The following is a 16,128-nucleotide window of genomic DNA, read 5'->3' on the forward strand; positions in this document are numbered from 1 at the left end:
GGACAAGGCAATAGGTAATTATAATTCTCAGCCCCAAACACTGTTCATGCTTACTTTCTCTTTGCTAACCTGCTGCTCTATTTGCCTGTGGGAGCCAGTTAATTCTGTACTAAAACTAGAAATACATATAGATGTATGCTTGGAATGGTAGAGTGGGCGGACTGTGTCACTGCACACAACCTGCCCACTCTCCCATCGCAGGCTCAGATCCGGGGGACGTGTTCTGCAGCATTGGCTGGTGCGCCCCCCCTCTCCGGGCGGGGTCCTTCTCCACAGCCGCGGACCACCCAAAGGGCTCGAGGAACATCCCTATTCGGCCGTAGTTTGCCCATGCCTGGTGTAGACCCAGCCTATGAAAGAGTATGACAAAGGCTGTAGAGACAAATAAAAGGATTTATTTTTTTATCTACTCAACTTACTTTTTTTCCAGAAAGGTCACTTTTATTTATTTTTGATGCTTGCCGTTATTTGTCATAGAATGTGCAGACACAAGAAATAGCAAGAGCACTTGACATTGAGGAAAACAAGACAGTTCAAGGCTTCCTTGAATACAGTATTTACCTCATTATTATTATTTGAGATGGGTTCATACAATGGAGTGGTTATCAGTAGACAACTCTTAAGTGCAGTGGAGAAAATTTCAAGAAGTCATTGAAACACTAACAGTTCAGCAGCCTTTCAATACTTTTATAGGAGCTTTTCATTTGCTGTTTGTACTTGATGATAATATAAAAGAATAGGACAAGTGTTAATCACTGAAGGACAATGAGAAATAATTATAAATCGATTATCTAAAGTTTTCTTGTTAGCAATGATACATTAGTGAATGACCACTCATGGTGGAATACATCTTTTTGGATATATGTTCTGTATCACAGTCATCTGTGTGTACTTATAACAAAACCCTACTTGAGGTTTGTGCTATAGGTGGTATAACTGTTATGGGTTTAGGATAAAACAAACAGAGCTCTTAAAGCTGGAACGTTTTTTTCTGAAATTTCCTTTAATTATATGATATAGCCAGTGTCATGTAAATAGAATATTTTCGTAACTCCAGGATTCCCCCCCACCACCACCACCACCACCACAAACCTCCCATTAATTCATCTCCCAATGCTAACATGACTGCCGGCATTTTATTTTCCAAAAAGAAAATAAACAGCCAGATCCTAATGCCTAAATGGTTTAATTACCAATGACATAATCACTCAGTTCTTTTTTTTTAAGTTGGGTGAAAGAGAAATGAGCAGTGCAGAAAGAAATTTCTCTTTCTGTGCACCCAAGAACACCATGTGTCATAATGCACTATAATGCACTGAGATATCAGAGGAGTGAGCTTTTCCCCTGATTCCTCCCCCATAGCCTTGTAACTTGATGAAGGTACAAGTGAGGAGGAGCAGGGATAGGGTGTGTGGGTTGTTTATAAACAATATTGTTATCCTTCTGCCCAGCAGACTCTTGCCCTGACATGATGAAATCCAGTACTGAGCACTGAAACTACATGGGAGTTCAGGGGACCCATAAGGGTCAGACCAGGCCCAAGTATTTATTCCCAAGGAGAACACACAGACCTGTCCATGCTTCCAGACTGACACTTTTACAGTGAATATCTTTGCAAGGTTATGACACATCTCTGGGTGCTGTGGCTGATTCTGACTTTTTACCTTCAGATCTCCAGCCATGGGAGCACTGTAGCAAGGGTTTTTTTCTCCCAGATGCAGCTCTGTCCTTCCTTGTTCATTGCGTTGATGTTTACGGTGTTTTATTTATTAAGGTGATTTACTGCAGTATACATCTAATTATGAGGCTTTTGTGCTCTTCCTGTGGAAGCAACAGTGTTCTCTAGCCGGGCAAACCACTCACTTTTCAGTAACCATCAGGCTGTTTTGGGTGGTTACTGAAAAGTTAAGTGACAATAGAGGGGCTGCAACCCACCTACAGTTTTATCCCACCCAGGTTAAAATAATTTCTGGAATGAACACAGAAGCACCGTATAAAGTACAGGTAAAGTCCAAGTCAATTCATAATTTGTTTGGTCAATTTCCTAATGAGGACCAGAAAATTTAGGTTGAAACGCCATGGAGAAAATAAGTATCATATTTACTATATACTGTATTTTTGCTCATTTTTGCTCAGAAAAAGGCAACATACTAACTACATCTTGTACTGCAGTGTTAGAGTGTGTGTAAATTTTAATAAACTCTTATTTTGTATCTGACAGGATTACAAGACTATGAAGCTGCCCTTAAGATCGACTCTACCAACCCTACACTGAAATCTGATGCTCAGAAGATTCGAGACATTATCCAAGGCTCCATATCAGCTCATTGATTATGACATTTTCTTAATGCATACGTTTCTGTTCTAATTATTGTTTTTTTTATGCTTGTGTTTTTACGTCTTCTGGTAATAAAAAAAAAAAAAAACTCCTTCTGTTTTGTATTTTTGCCTTGTTTACTCACAAAAGGTCCGAACAGCTGAAATTCTAAAAGTGGTAATTTGCTGTCAGTGTGATTTTTTTTTTTGCCATTTGTGTTGGGTACTTTGGACTAAACAGGAAGTGAGAAAGTATCTTTCCAATGTAAGCATAAATTTTCTTTCAGACAGTTGACACAGAAAGTGCCCCAAATAGAAAATTTCCAATCTGACATTCCCTTAAACACTGCCCTTGAATTATCAAAATGGGAATGTCTGATTCCCTGTTTTATAAATGGAGCCCAAAGTGTTCTGGTGTGAATTTGACTACCCTATTCAAAGACATGACTTGCAGGGGAAATGTGAAAACCACACTTGATTTGAGAGCACCCACTTTAGGGTACCAAAAAAAGCAGTTTTTATTTACCTTATCTCAAACTATTAAACAAATTACCTTACAACAAACAAATGAGAATATTAGGATGTACCAGTGCTTACCAAACACTACCTGTGTTTACCTAACCTTTCTGCATTTAAAATGTGGAAAGACCTAAAGCGAGCGGTTCATGTGAAGAAACCCACCACTATCCAAGGACTGAAGCTGATCTGTATGGAGGAAGGGCTAAAATTCCACAGAGACATTGTGCCGGACTGATCAATAAGTACCCCAAAATAACAGTTTTTTGTTTCATTTATTTAGCCAGGTTTTCTTCTCCTTCATTTCGGACTTGTTTGAAAATCAGATGTCATGATGTTTTAAAACACATTCATATAAAAATATAGAAATACAGCTGCAGCTTTAAAGAGTGAATAGGAGTGAAAATGTCACGAATCCCAGGAGCCTTGGGCTACTCCTGTGCATGCCTGATCTCGGGCAAGTGCAAAAGGGACTTTTCTGTCATTGAAAAAAGAAAGATGCCGATCTCACACATGCACAATGGAATTGGCACTTTTTTTACAACTACAGCAGCATACATCACCCGATCTTGTGTCTGTGCAGTGCAAGATCGGGTTGTGTAGGTAGAAGAAGAGAAAAGGAAGAAGCTGGCTACAGGTTAAAGCATGAAACCAGGATAACGCGGGACCGCATGGAAGACCGCTCCAGGGGTATTGACGGATGTGCACAAGTAAAGGAGTCATTTTTTTATTTTCACTTTAGTTCCGCTTTAAGGAAAGATGGCACAAGACTACATCCCCCCACCCTCCTTTCTATTTACCTAGTGCGGCAAGTGTATTCCTGTTTAAAAAAGAAATTGCCTCAAACATATGAGATAGCATAATTGTTCCTACATGTATAACTATGTACATACTGTATGTGACATTTACATTGCTGGAAACAATCTTTTGTTATAGTTTCCAGTGACTGTAAAACAAATGAGCGCTGTGCACACAGCACTGTTCAGCTCAATAGAGAGGATGATCGGAAGGCACCCTATTCATGGGACCCAGTTGGTCATTTAGTGATCCGCTACGTCACAGTCATTTGTCATTGGTCAATAATTATCCAGTGTATGTACATACTCGTACTGGTACTGAATGCCTATGGACAGCTTTTATCCGCTGCATACCTGAAAATTGCAAAGAAAACTTTGTGGGACTTGGTTCCTAAAAACCACAGCCTGAATATTCTGAATGGGTGGGCCACAGTGTACAGTTAAGGGAGAATTTATAGCATTATCCTCTCGCTGTCATGGAAATGTATGAAATATCATAAAATAAGTAAGGTTTAGCAAAATGTTTTATTATAGAAATCATACTTTGGGTATTACATTTCATATTCTTTGGTATTTGGGTTGACAATATTGAGTAACAACACATGGCTATAACGTATTGTGCAGGTTTATACAGTTGTGTACTCTGCTTCTATCGGTGGCTGTGTTTAGTGAGTGATTTCGGTACATCCCACAAGTACCAAGGTGTTCGGAGAACTTCTGAGAAACGGGGTAGTGATAACATGGAGCCATCTCGTAGGTAGGACGCAGTGCACCATATTCACTGGAGGTTGTTCTGAACAGGATGCTGCTTGGTTTGGTCTGGAATACACCGCTGGAAGTTGTTTTTGGATTTGTTGTACAGGAGAATACAGGATTACCAGGATTTGTACAAGTTGCCTTGATTTGTTCTTTATCCATTTCTAAAGTTGGCATTTGACCTTCCAAGGAAGACATGTTTTCTGTGACTAAAATACACAAGTAGCTGATCAGTAATTGAATTCAATATAAAGGTTGTAGTATCTAAACTATACATTCTTCTCTTTCAATTGTAGTACTAGATATAAATATCACTGTGTATTAATGTACATTTTTAATGTAGTTCACAAAGTACTTGGTATTCAATGTCAGTGCGTCATAACTCATATTAATGTGTGTTAATGAAAGTTGACGTGCGTCATTAAGTGTTCATGTGCAAGAAGACTCTTTGACATGTGCTTTGATGTGTTTCTATTGATTTCAATAGGGAAAGCATTAAACAGAAATGCAAAGATACAAATCAAGCCCTAAAGCAAGAACACTGGGGCAATGCATTTAGATTCCTGGAGTATTGCATGTACCCGTGTGGACTATAAATGTACATTGTCAGCAGGCAATATTACATTGATTTATGGGTGATAAATGTCAAAAACAATTTAGTGCTGAAAATTATAAGGCTATGCACTTAACTTGGGGAAATAAAATAATCCCCTATACATGAGCTACAGTTTAGTAAAGATGTAGAAGAACTTTGGCATGCTGAAAAAGCAAACAGAAAATTGAGAACACGGGGGTGCAGTTTTGGCCATGACAGTAAAGAAGAGGATACAAAAGCGGTTCCGAGGTGCATCCTCCTTCCCTTTACTGATGCTAAACATGATGGTGCACTGTGTCTATACATCCACTTGTAGATCTCTATAAGAGCAAAAAAAACATTGCCGCACCATACAAAGCATGCAATGTTCTCAACATACTAGTGGAAGTGAAGGGAGTCACTAATTCAAATACAGCTTTGACTTTTGCTGCTGCGGTTAAAAGAGAAAAAGTGGCATAAAGGAATTTCTACAATATGATTATATTCTGGCTGGGTATTCAGATATTTTACTACTTTTATTATTTATTTAGGATTTATATAGCGCCAACATATTATGCAGAGCTGTACATTAAATAGGGGTTCCAAATGGCAGACAGATACAGACATGACACAGGCAGCTCTAGAAAAGTCTTGGAGCCGTGCGTGTGATGAGGCTATGAGTGAGGAAGTCATTAGTAGGTCATTGGAGGAGCGGAGAGAGCCGCAGAGAGAGTATTTTCTTTACCAGGTCAGAAAAGTAAGTGTGACAATAACTGTGGAGGGATTTAAAGGCAAAGCACAGGATTTGAATTAGAATTAGATTCTAAGGTGAATTGGAAGCCAATGAGGAGCAAAGAGATGCAGCAGAAGAGGAGCGGTGGGAAGAATGGATGAGTCTGGCTGCAGCATTCATAATAGATTGTAGAGGAGAGAGTCGGGTTATTGGAATACCAGAGAGGAGGAGGTTACAGTAGTTCAGACGAGAGATGATAAGAGCATATACAAGGAGTTTTGTGGTCTCTGGGGACAGGTAGATTGGAAGCTCTTCTGAGCAGGAACCTCTACTCCTGTTTCATTTTTTTGTATCTGCCTGTCAATAGCAACCCCTATTTTATGTCCATTGCTGGGTAATATGTTGGCGCTATAAAAATCATGTTTAAAATTAATAAACTTTGTAGCCTTGGAGTCCAACACATGACCCAGCAGCACTCTTTGTGTGGCTTGTGGTGTCCTCAGCTGTATTATTATTATTATTACACAGTATTTATATAGTGCCATCATATTACACAGCGCTGTACAAAGTCCATAGTTGTGTCACTAGCTGTCCCTCAAAGGAGCTCACAATCCAATGTCCGTGCCATAGTCATATGTCATTAATGTAGTCTAAGATCAATTTTTAGGGAGAAGCCAATTAACATCACTGCATGTTTTTGGGATGTGGGAGGAAACGCACGCAGACACAGGGAGAACCTGGAATCTCCATGCAGATAGGGGCCTGGCTGGGAATCGAACCTGGGACCTAGCGCTGCAAAGGGCAAAGTGCTAACCACTGAGCCAACGTGCTGCCCAGCTGTACTAGCCAAACTGATTACTGGCAGAGCATCAAAAGTTTGACACCAAAGAGATAAAACAAAACAAACCACAATAGCTATTTGTAACGCTATCTCCTACCTACAGGTCATGTGACTATACAGGGATGTCGCAGGCTGTTGTTAAGGCCCTGTTCATGGTAGAAGGATGTTACAATACAACATAACAATGAAAATACCTTAAATACTATTCATTGGAGGTCACTTCATTATTTTTAATGTCTATAGTAATCTTCTGTTTAATACTATTTATTTTTTAGCCCCCTCAGAGTTCTGTGGTGTGATTTGTTACAATATCACACACTTGTTACTATGCAATATTCCACAACTTGTGTTGTGTTAACCGCCAACATATCGCAACACGCACCAAAATGGATGGGAAAACTAGATTGAGGCTCAGTAATTTGTTGCTGCATATGCATTAACCTCCCTGGCGGTATGATTAATGAGGATTTTTATATCTAAATGCGGTACATTTGAAAATCCTCATTATTTTAAATTTCCCGCCCGGTCCCGCCTACCATCCCCATGGTCCTGCCTCTCATGCCCGGCCGGCATCTGCTTCCCCTGGCCTTGCGTCCCCAACGTTCACCCACCAGGGACACAGATGGCGGACAGCCCCTGTGTAGCCTGACGATGCCCGGTCGGCATAGGCAGGGGAAGAAGATGCTAGACATCGCTTTTGGTATGGAAAATCCACTCCGAGCCACACTCGGGAATACGGCCAGGGAGGATATTGTAGCAGCCCATTGGTTTGCATGGGATAGCAATGTGTTGTTGGTACCCATCTAAGAGTTGTGGTGCATTGCAGAGCTCATATAATGCGATGTAATTGCAGGGTGCATTGGAAATAAATGGCACCACAACGCATTGCTTGTCCATTACTGCGCAGTGTTATAACGCAGGTTACCACAACGCATGCAAATAAAGCAAGCTTTTTTCTCTATGTGTAGTAATGTGCAGTATGTGTTATTGCAATGCACAGAACCAAGTGCAGTTTGTTGTGTACTATTCAGAATAAAGTCCCCTCCAATGCCCAGTGTACCATAACACCCCTGTAACTTTTATGTCACTTTAATATAACAAATTGTGCGTTGCCTTGCATTGTGTTGCCTTTGCCCCCCCAGTCTTATTACCTTGTGCTTTGGGAGCAGACTGTACATCCACCTGTAGCCCCGACTCCGTGCTGTATGTGGTGCTGTCTCCATAGTAACTCTGCCAACCCATTGTCACCACCCTCCAGTCCCTCCCCTTTGTTGACAACCGGAGTCTTCTTCACCTATTGCCTCTTGGGAAATGTAGTGCGCGACACGGTGTATAGTACTACAGAGGTGAGACTGAACTACAATTCCCGGCATAGCTCGCAGTTTTTAGGGACCTCCTCGTCTGTCAGCTGCCTCTGGACCGGGTGGCTTCGCAGTTGTTTTTGCTCAGACGTCACTCGCTGGGGGATTGGAGGTGACACCGAGCGGCGGGCGGAGGAAAAGAGTCTTATATCCCGGCACATGCAAACACGAAACCTGGGGGTCCCCAGGGCCTGTCTGCCTGACGGTGGTAAATAGCTGTTGTGGTGTACGGGTCTTCCTGGGGGTGTGAGGGGCTGGGGGTTGTCTGCGCGCCTGCTATTGGCCTCTATTGTGTTGTCACTGGGTCACCTGGCCTTCAGAATCTGTAGACTCCTACCTGGGAGTTGTCTGGGGGCCAGTTGTGTGTGGGGGATCTTTGTCCTGACTGGCCCTGACTTCCAGCCATAGCAGCTGGATCTGTAGATTTGTCTCTGTTGTCTAATGACAATCCTGGGATTCCTTGGATAAGAGCTTGTCATTGCTGACCTCATAGGCCTAGGCTGAGATCATCTGTATACCTAGCACATGTATGCAAATCAGGGGTTCTGACTTCACTGGCTGCATGCTTGTTTCTTCTAAGCAACCCTGGAAAGAATGAATAGAAAAATATAAAATCCATATGTTTTATATTATTTTGCATTCTGATCATCTAATAATTTTCTGCAAGGTTAGCCAAAACTTAAGCCAAAACTTTTTTAGTTTTTGGTGGAGTGTTGTAGGGAGAGAAGCATAGATAGTCTTATCAAATCTCAGGCAAAACACTATCTGCCAGGAGTTTGTATGTCCTCCTTGTGTCTGCGTGGGTTTCCTCCAGGTGATCCAGTTTCCTTCCTGTCCCGAAAACTTGCAGTTAGGTTAATCAGCGTCCCCTCAGAAACTGTCCATAGACTGTAATAATGACATTAGATTCCCCTCACTTACTGCAGACGCTGAAGGTGAATCTTCTATGGGGGCACAGAATGCAGCAAAGCACTTTTGTCATTGCAATGGGGGGAAGGTTGGAACCTTTGTTGGGCTGTAATTATTGTCTCCGAGTCCTCCCTGGTGACAGCCACCTGTCTTACTGTTTGATCTGTTCTCACAGGTTTTTAGATGGACCGGAAAATAGGTAAAACACCCAAAAGAGTCAGCATAACTATTGGCTGGATTTTATAGATAGACTCCTGTCTACAAAGAAGAAACCCTATTTGTTCTTGATTAGGACTTATTATTACTTAGCATGGATCAGGATTGTTTTAGTCTTAAAGAAAGAGTAAACTCAAAACTGCCCCAAAAAAAAAATTCACTTGCCTTCAATCCCGCAGAGCAGTTGATCAGTCCGGAGGTTTCTACCATCGCATCATCCCAGTATCTGTCTTCGGGGCACCATCTTCTCCTGTTCCAGTTTCTTCTTCTTCTAGGTTTGGGAAAAAAACTTGCCAATCTCACTGCACATTCTCCCTTTTGACAAAAGGGCTCCTTTAGGGCGCAGAAGGAGCACCCAAGAGGCTCCCAGGATGCATGACGTAGGTATCCCGGAGGCTTTGTGCTCCTATTTCTTTTGGGTGTTGCACCTAAAAAAAAAAATAAAAAAACACAAACAGAATTTTCATAATAGGTAAAAGGGTTTTTACCCTTATATGTAAAGTGAAAATTCTGAGTTTAGGTAGGCTTTAAATGTTTTTTCATTTTCAGTAAACGTTTTACAGTTTTTTTTAACTCTGTAGCTCAGCCATTCTCAACTGGGGTTCCTCCAAAGGTTACTGGGGCTTCTTTGAGATGTTTCTGATTGACCTCCCATATTTCTGTCTATTTCTGGGTCCAGGACCATTTGGCAGAACACATGGCATGATGCCTGTGATCTTTTAGCTGTCTGTAAAGTTGGTATCTGACAACCACTTTATAGGGGCAATTTTCTCAATGGCCACCAATGCCACTTATTTGGTAATGCTACTTCTCTTCTTGGCCAATCACAGAGCTCCCTTTTCTCTCTAAATTTCTCTCTAAATGTTCCTCTCCCTGGCCATTCATATACACAACATTGCTCCCTCCAGTACCAGCCAACACTGGCTATTTTGCAGTGGCTGTGCTGGAGGAAAAGGTGGCAGAGGCGTACTGGGCAGGTGAAATTAGGGTTTTATAGGGAAGCTTTTCCTGTAACTTTGCCTGGAATATGTTGGGTTAGAGGGCCTGTATTCATAACTTTAGTTGGTTGCTCCAGCACAGCAGTAACTTGTCTCTAGACACTGTAAGGTTGGCAACCATGCTGCTGGGGAAGAGCAGGTTCCTGTGTCTTTTCATGAGACGCAGATCTGGCTTCCTGTGTGGTAAATGAATATTACAGCCTCCCAAGTGCACAAACATTGCAGAATTAATTCACTATTTCATCAGCTTTGTTTACAAGCATTCGAATTAGGCAGGGGATACATGTGAATGGTGTGCATGTGATCAAGACAAATACAGACACACAAGGATCAGTTCTGGTTATTGTTCCTGTGACAGACTACAAACACACAAAACACTTGTTGATGCACAGTACAATCAATGAGGATGCTGCTTGTTTCACATTATTGCATCACCCTCAGGAAGAACACAGCCGGGCTGATTAGAGGTCTGTGCTTTAGTTATGAGCATTTAAAGATGCTAGGACATGTTCCTCTCCCTGGGAGCAGGCTTCTGTAGGAATGGAGTTGCACAGAGTTTTAGCCTCTAGTGATATAATTATAGCTGTTTAGCGTTAGTCTGCAATTAGAAGGCAACTTGACGGACTCCTCCTAAAGGCGTGTTAATCTTGTGACTCTCAGATGCTGCGTGTTTCTTTGCCTCCCTAAGAGATACTTCTATGTATTTATCACAGCATTTGTTTTTTTGCTTCTAGTTCTATACAATATTCTTTATCGGGCCGGCAACCTTTACTATCAAAAGAGCCATTTTGACCCCTCTTCCACTAAGGAACAATAGTCTGGAGCCGCAAAACATTACACAGCCTATAAAGTTTTATTAATTTTACCTGCAGTGTGCATGTGTAGGCCTACTTTGAAATGAATAAAACACAACTATGCCCCTAGTATCATGATTTATTTTATGAATTTGTGCAATATTTATTGTATTTCGCTGGATTTAATATACTCATGATTAAAGTAATCAGCTCTTTCTTGTATTTACTTTTATATTTTAAAGTCCAGCAATCATAATTAGTTTTCCGAATTACTATGTAATTTATTTGGTAATTGATAAATAGATAATAAAGTGATTAAATATATATAGTAATAATATAAAGTTACGTAAATAAATTATTATATAGCCTACATAATTATGTATATCAAATGTTTACACACAATTATGCCTATCAAATATTACATTGTTGGATTAAATCTTACGAAACCTACATTTGAATTCTGCTGCCCATTCGTGAGGTTATGTGTCTCCAGCCTTAGTATCAGCGTTTCTGTGTAAGATGAAGGAGCTGCTTCTCCTTATATGTATGCAGTCCCGTGTCCAACGTGGTGCAATAATGCGCCTCGATGGGACTCCCTTGAGTCCCGTGCCGATAGCTCCGCCCACCACAGATGACGCGTTCTAACAAAAAAATCTGCCCATGAAATAAATCTACCAGGGGAGAAATTGGGGTTCAGGTGCTTGAAGCCTCCAGTACTAAGTAACAGGGTAGATTTTTTTGATGGGCAGAGTTCTTGTGTTCTGATGATGGCCTAACGATAACATTTTAGGGGGTGTTAGTCACAGATGTCCCTCACTTGCACCTACACCTATGACGTCATTGTACACTCCCCCTGGTAGATTTATTTCACGGGTAAATGTTTTTGTTAGAACACCGGAAGGGGAATCCCCCTCCACAGTGTCTAAGGGAGGAAGGGGATCCTCCATCCTCCAGCCACAACAAGGAGCTGCGGGTTTCCCACCCCTGTTCCATATGAATACAAGGCTGGATTAAGATAGATGGAAATAAAATAGGTGAGGCTGGAGGAACACTTTATTATTTTTCTGCTGTCACTCTTCTTGTTCCTATGAAATTTATATTTCACTTTTGTTCTTTTTTTTGGATATTTGGACTGCTGACTTCATGCAGCCTCTTTGCAACCACTCCTTTTCTGAATGAATTCATTGGATGCTTGTCATCTTTCGTTCATAGTAGTAAACCCTGATCTCCTGATTTGTGTGGAAGTGTCATCTGGTAATGTCCATCGGTAGCTTATGTGAAAAGAAAAAACAATTGGGTGCCATCAACAGAGCTTTGCCCACCTGACTTTCATAGAAGGATCACCAGATATCATTGTAATGAATGCTGCTTATTCAAACATGTGTGGAGATTTTCATTATTGCCAAGCAATACAACTCAGGTGCTGGAAGTAAAAGCTAATATAAAACTTGCCAGAGCAGTGCAAAGCTGGGCAGTGTATAGGCCTATTTACACCAATATGTAGGGGTAGTGTGAACATTCATTACAATGCACAAAGGTAGTACACTGTGGCTCAGAGGTTAGCACTCCTTTGCAGCACTAGGTCTCAAGTTCGAATCTTGGCCAGAGCACTATCTGCATGGAGTTTGCATGTTCTCCCTGTGATTGTGTGGGTTTTCTCTGGGTACTCCAGTTTCCTCCTGCATCCCAAAAACACGCAATTAGGTCAATTGGCTACCCCCCCACCTCAAAAAAAAAATGAACCTTAGACTGTATTAAAGACATATGATTAAGGTAGGTACATTAGATTGAGAGCCTCTTTGGGGGACAGCTAGCGACATGACTATGGACTTTGTACAGCGCTGGGTAATATGATGGTGCTATATAAATACTGTGTAATAATAATAAAATGCACAAAGGTAGTACACATAGAAGTAGAAGTAGTGCCCTGCCACACATTGTGGTGCAATACATCAGAAGAAAATAATACATGTCTGATTTTAGACCCATTGTGGCGTATTGACAGCCCGTTTACATGAACTATTAAAGCACCAATAGGGCATGGGTAAAGCTAAATGGACCTGTGCCCGTGTTTTGTTCTTGTGTAAAGTTAGGAGTGTGCTAAGAGCAGCACAAGTTTCCTTGTAATCTGGAACAGCTTTTGCCAACCGTGGGTCTGCAAGAAAATTTTGGTGGTCCAGAGAAAAATTTGGACACTGTGCGAAAATACATTTTCATCTGTGACGGCAATTAAAACTCGGTACCGGTCTCAGGGTGAAATAAAAACGATTCTGTCTCGCAGTCAAAAATCCATAAATGTATTTCAAACAAGCAGAAACAAATATCACACTAAGAATGTATAATGTATTTATTAATTTTGTTACTATTAAACAAGCTTTAAAGATTTTGTTATGATTACATAAGCATTTATAATTTTGTTATACCTAATAGGTGCATTTCATATTAATAAAATGGAGGTTCTCTGATCGTTATTTCACAAATGCATTATTCTTTTAAAAAAAAATTCATATTAATAGTCCACAGTATTTAAAATTATAAATTTAGTGGTCTGTGAGGTCTGAAAGGTTGTTGACTGCTGATCTAGAAAAGTTTCCTCTTTACACCAAACTGAGCATGTATTTTTGGGGTTCTTTGGGGCACAGGGCTAATTTTCAAGCTCAGGTATAGATCAATGATAGGGGAGATGCACACAAAACAGATTTTAGCAGCAACAGGTATTACAGTAAACTGACTACACAAGTTTGGCATTACATCTTCAAAACTGATATTTTCTTTTAAAAGGTTAAAATAACAGACATATTTGTTTTATTGTTTATCTGTCATGGAAGACAATAATGGCTGTCATTGCTAACCCCCTTCAGAATGTTATATGACTGATTGTGTTAGAGACCAGGAACATGCATGCTCTAAATGAGAAAAATATCTGAATGTGTTCTCTTATCCCAAATCAGTGACTCAGAAAGCAGCAAAATTAAAGCAAAGAAAATAAGATCCTTTAGAAGTAATGGTAACTTACACTGTTTTATGACAGCTGTACATTAAATGATAAATGTAAATAAAGTACATTTATCCTTCTTAGCTAAACTAGAGAGATATAAAGCAATGCAGCTCTGTAATTAATATTGCATTAGGAAATGTAAATCAGGTGCATTGTCCTGAGTGTCCCATCTTTTCACCTTCAATTCCTCCTTAACTTTCTTATTAATGTGGAATAATAAGTCCCTGTGATTGTGTGACCCTTGTCAAGAAAGTCAATCATCACTACACTATGAATATCCCAGAAGGCAGAGGCCATGACCTTCATTGAGGACTTTGTGATCCTTGCCTTCTTTGGGGTAGGAGAACCTTTGTGTTTCCATTGTTGAGACTGCTGTTTTGTCTCTGAATCAAAGTGATGGATCCAAGTCTCATCCATTGTTATGAAATTTTCAAGAAATTGCTGCTCATTTTTGTTGAAAAACTCGGGAGCATCTCACCCGTTCTCTCTTTTGGTCAGGAGTCAGAAGTTTCAGAATCCATCTTGAAGAAAGTTTTCTCATTCCAAGTTCTTTAGTAGGAATGTGGTAAACTCTTTCATTTGAAATCCCCACATTCTTAGCAATGCTTCTGGTGGTCAGTCTTCTGTCTTGTAGGACAATATTGTGAATACTGTCAATCATTTCCTGGGTTGTGACAACTTTGGGTGCTCCAGGCCTTTCTTTATCACAAAGGCTTTTTCGACCTTGTTTGATCATGACAACCCATCTATTGACAGTGGAATAAGAAGAGAATCATCTTCTTCTTGCATCTCTTTATGGATCTTAGTGTTTAGGCTCTTTAGGTGAAGGAATTTGATGACCGTTCTGTGCTTAATTTTCTCCATCAGTAAAAAAAATCACCAACAAACGATTTTTAAATTTGTTGTTTTAAAAAAAACATATAGTATACTTTTTGGTCAAATTTCATCTGAGGCTTTATATTTTAATAATTTACAGAGTTTTTACAAATATTTTCATTATTTATATGTTAGGCTCACTACTTGTCAAACAGTCCTTGTATGTGTACATGACATCAGGCCCGGGAAGGGAAATTACAGCACAGAAAACAATTTTACTATATTATTCGTCCTTTGACGTAGGCATACTGTGGGACAAATCTTCTCCATCAGTACCCTGCCATGTACTGCTCAAGATGTGTTTCAGACTTTAACCATATCCTGATACATGTTGGCAGTTACAGGCTTGGATGGCCTTTCTCAACCTTTTTAATATGTGGGGACCCTTGAAATAAGTTTCAGGTCTTATTACTATATAATTACTTATTACTATATAATTACTATATTCACAACTCACAGTACATTAGTGTGGTGGTCAGTGGGAAGAATGCCATACATTGCTGGTCAGTAGAAGGAATATCACCCTTACAGATAGTTTAAAAGGTCATTGGTGTCACTGACCTAAAAAGCACAAATTGCCTATTGCTTAAGGAACCCCTAGCAAGTATATTGAGCAGTGGTCGCCAATCTTTTGGTTGTCACGGACGATGACATTTTTGGCCCACGCATGCAGGGGGGGAGAGACACACCAGCTAGAGCCGCAGACCACCAAAATTTTCTTGTAGATCAGCGGTTGGTGACCGGAGACCTAGAGTACTACGTAACCCTGGTTGATCAGTTGAGTACAGCATCTGCTTTCTAGCCAGTAGTTCTTTGGTTTGCGACCAAAAGCAGACACCGTCCTTATATTGCTTTGGCATTCATGGAGTGCTTTGCAGGTTGTGTTGTGTTGGAGTCAAAGTGCTATTGCATGCATACTGCCATATCCATCTGTGAAAGATGAAAGATGTTGTGAGAATCTAAGGCCTCGTTGTTCCTTGGCGCTCATAGCTGCAGGCTGAAACAAAATGATTGTATGTCAGTGAAACCAAAAGTGTAAATTTGAACAAAGGGATGTTCTGTGATGTGTTTTAGAGATGCTGGAGTTTGAAATGAAAGCCTTTAATGTTTTTTTTTTTTTCTGTCACCATTTTTTGACCACATTAGTAATTAAAAAATAACAGCTGTAATTGACAGATCCATCTATTCTCCAGTCTTTTGTGACACTATCCTTATACTAATCAAATTTACAGATGCTGGGCTAGGATAAAATATTGAGGTATTTTGCACATTGTAAAGCTAGGTACACACTTCCAGAAATTATCGTTAGAAGACGAACAATTACAACCGAGTGCGATTATATTTGAACGATCGTAATGTGCACAATTCTGTACATGCTGTAACGATACCATCGTTCAAATATAATCCACCAATAGTGTACACACGCTAGATACAATCATTTGA

At 40.3% G+C, this 16,128-nt stretch overlaps 1 protein-coding gene across 1 annotated transcript in view; it reads left to right on the forward strand.

Moving 5' to 3' along the window:
* The first annotated feature begins 7,924 nt into the window (after nucleotides 1–7,924).
* Nucleotides 7,925–16,128, forward strand: part of CCPG1 (cell cycle progression 1) — a 33,215-nt gene continuing 25,011 nt past the window's right edge. Inside the window, exon 1 of the mRNA XM_072402352.1 lies at nucleotides 7,925–8,102. The gene's annotated coding sequence lies outside the window, so the exon portion shown is untranslated. The remainder of the gene's footprint in view (nucleotides 8,103–16,128) is intronic.

This window comes from Pyxicephalus adspersus, chromosome 2, assembly GCF_032062135.1.
Source record: "Pyxicephalus adspersus chromosome 2, UCB_Pads_2.0, whole genome shotgun sequence".
NCBI lineage: Eukaryota > Metazoa > Chordata > Amphibia > Anura > Pyxicephalidae > Pyxicephalus > Pyxicephalus adspersus.